Genomic DNA, 2,950 nt, shown 5'->3' with positions numbered 1-2,950 from the left:
AAGAGTCCACATCTGAAGGAACCTCCCGAGAGAATCTCATCCTTAACCACTGCGTGAGTCCCTCCAGAAAACGAGCGAGCAGCGCCGGCTCGTTCCACTCACTAGAGGCAGCAGAGTGCGAAACTCAATAGAATAATCCCATTATGGACCGTTCACCTTGGCATAAGGAAGCCAGGGCCCTAGAAGCCTCCTACCAAAAACTGAACGGTCAAAAACCCGAATCATCTCCCTCTTTAAAGTTCTGGAACTTGTTAGAGCAATCAGCCCTTGCCTCCCAGATAGCTGTGCCCCATTCTCGAGCCCGGCCAGTAAGGAGTGAAATGACGTAAGCAACCCGAGCTCTCTCTAGAGTATGTGTTGGGTTGGAGAGAGAACACAATCTCACACTGCGTGAGAAAGGAGCGGCACTCAGTGGGCTGCCCGGAGTAGCAAGGTGGGTTATTAACCCTAGGTTCTGGGAGGCTCGGCAGGCCAGGAAGTAACAGGTGGCACGAGACGTAGACTCTGGAACTGTCCAGAGAGGTCGGAAACCTGAGCGGCCAGGTTATCCACGGCATGGCGAGCAGCAGACAATTCCTGCTCGTGTCTGCTGAGCATGGCTCTGGATCTCGACGGCAGTGTAACGAGCGTCTGAAGTCGCTGGGTCCATTCCTTGGTCGGTTCCTTCTGTCATGCAGGTGATAGAGGACCCAAAAAGCGACTTTTAACAGAAACAGAGTTTATTCAAGTCCAAACAGGGAATAACAGAAATCCTCTAGTCTGTAGAGGGGAATGACAAGAGAAGCGGCCACAGACTGCAGGTCGCTGGGTAGGCGCAGGCCGAGTAGACAGAGACACCTGCTCACACGCAGCATCTGATGAAGGCAAAAACACGACAGGACAGGGCGAAACACAATCACAGTATGGTGAATACAAAACAAGGAACCGACGGACAGGAACGGAACACAAAGGAATAAATAGGACTCTAATCAGGGAAAGGATCGGGAACAGGTGTGGGAAGACTAAATGATGATTAGGGAATAGGAACAGCTGGGAGCAGGAACGGAACGATAGAGAGAGAGAGAGAGGGAGGGGGAGAGAGAGGGATAGAAAAAGGGAACGAACCTAATAAGACCAGCAGGGGGAAACGAACAGAAGGAAAAGCAAAATGACAAGATGATATAAGACAAAACATGACAGTTGAAGGGTGTAGGTTTATTTTGGGATGGCTAGGGACAGGTGGAGGTGTGTGCATGCTATGGCCTCTGGCAAGAGATCACAACCTTCACCCCTTACTCTTCAATCACACCGACAGCGCCATTACATTTTGGTACGCCAGAATGACATTCATTTCCAATGAAACACTGGGTTTTCCTTGCAGCGTTGCGGTGCAGAGGCAGTTGCAGTGTGTTCGGTGGGGAAAAATACAAACATACCTTGGATTTATCCAACGGACGAGTCAAACTGGATGTGTAGACGGCTTGACAGAAATGGAAGCAGAAGGTGAATGTTGAACTTCTGTTGCACACAAATCCAGATGATGCTGCGTACACATCCAGATGATGCTGCGTACACATCCAGATGATGCTGCGTACACATCCAGATGAGGCTGCGTACACATCCAGATGATGCTGCGTACACATCCAGATTATGCTGCGTACACATCCAGATGATGCTGCGTACACATCCAGATGATGCTGCGTACACATCCAGATGATGATGCATACTCTTCTGAAGCAGTGATGCTGTCAGTGTGTTGGAAGCGTCAGGGTTGCTGGATCAAGGCCTATTCATCTGATCCTCCCAAATGGCTAAATGGACACTGCTATCATACCAGGACTTCATGGTCTATTGCAGAGGATAATACACTGAAAATGCTGAAAAAATTTTCGGAGGCGGTTTGTTTTGGTTGGGGAGCAGTTTGTGTGTGTGCTTCCATTAATTTGCGTGTGTGTGTTTATGTGTGTGTTTATGTGTGTGCATGTGTGTGATCTTTGGACATTGTGCCGTGTGGTTTTCATTCACACCCCTGAACCCTCTGGTCAGATGGGGGATACAGGGCATCTGGAAAGTATTCAGACCCCTTCCCTTTTTTATTTTTTTTGTTACATTACAGCTTTGTTCTCAAATGGATGTAGAAATAAAACATGTTCCTCATCTAAACACAATGCCCCATATTGACATAGCGAAAACAGGTTTTTTTAGAAATGTTTGCAAAGTATTAAAAATAACAAACAGAAATACATTATTTACATAAGTATAAAGACCTTTTCTATGAGCCTCCGACATTGAGCTCGGGTGCATCATTTCCACTGATCATCCTTGAGATGTTTCTACAACTTGACTGGAGTCCACTGGTGATAAATTCAATTGATTGGACCTGATTCAGAAAGGCTCACAACTGTCTATATAAGGTCCCACAGTTGACAGTACACGTCAAAGCAAAAACCAAGCCATGAAGTTAAAGGAATTGTCTGTAGAGGTCAGAGACAGGATTGTGTCGACGCACAGATCTGGGGAAGGGTACCCCAAAATTTCTGCAGCATTGAAAGACCCCAATAACACAGTGGCCTCCATCGTTCTTAAATGGAAGAAGATTTGGAACCACTCAAGACTCTTTCTAGGCCTGGCCAACCGGCCAAACTGAGCAACTGAGAGGAAGGGCCTTGGTCAGGGGAGGTGACCATGAACCCGATGGTCCCTCTGACAGAGCTCTAGAGTTCCTCTGTGGAGATAGAGAACCTTCCAGAATCAAATATCAAATCAAATTTGATTTGTCACATGCCACGAATACAACAGGTGTAGACAGTAGTAGACTTTATAGTGAAATGCTTACTTACGAGCCCCTAAACAACAATGCAGTTGAAACAATATGGATAAGAAGAAGACATCTCTGCAGCACTCCACCAATCAGGCCAGATGGCAGCCACTCCTCAGTAAAAGGCACATGACAGCTTGCTTGGAGTTTGCC

This window comes from Oncorhynchus gorbuscha, linkage group LG23 (assembly GCF_021184085.1).
Source record: "Oncorhynchus gorbuscha isolate QuinsamMale2020 ecotype Even-year linkage group LG23, OgorEven_v1.0, whole genome shotgun sequence".
Taxonomy (NCBI): domain Eukaryota; kingdom Metazoa; phylum Chordata; class Actinopteri; order Salmoniformes; family Salmonidae; genus Oncorhynchus; species Oncorhynchus gorbuscha.
This window is presented reverse-complemented; position numbering follows the sequence as displayed.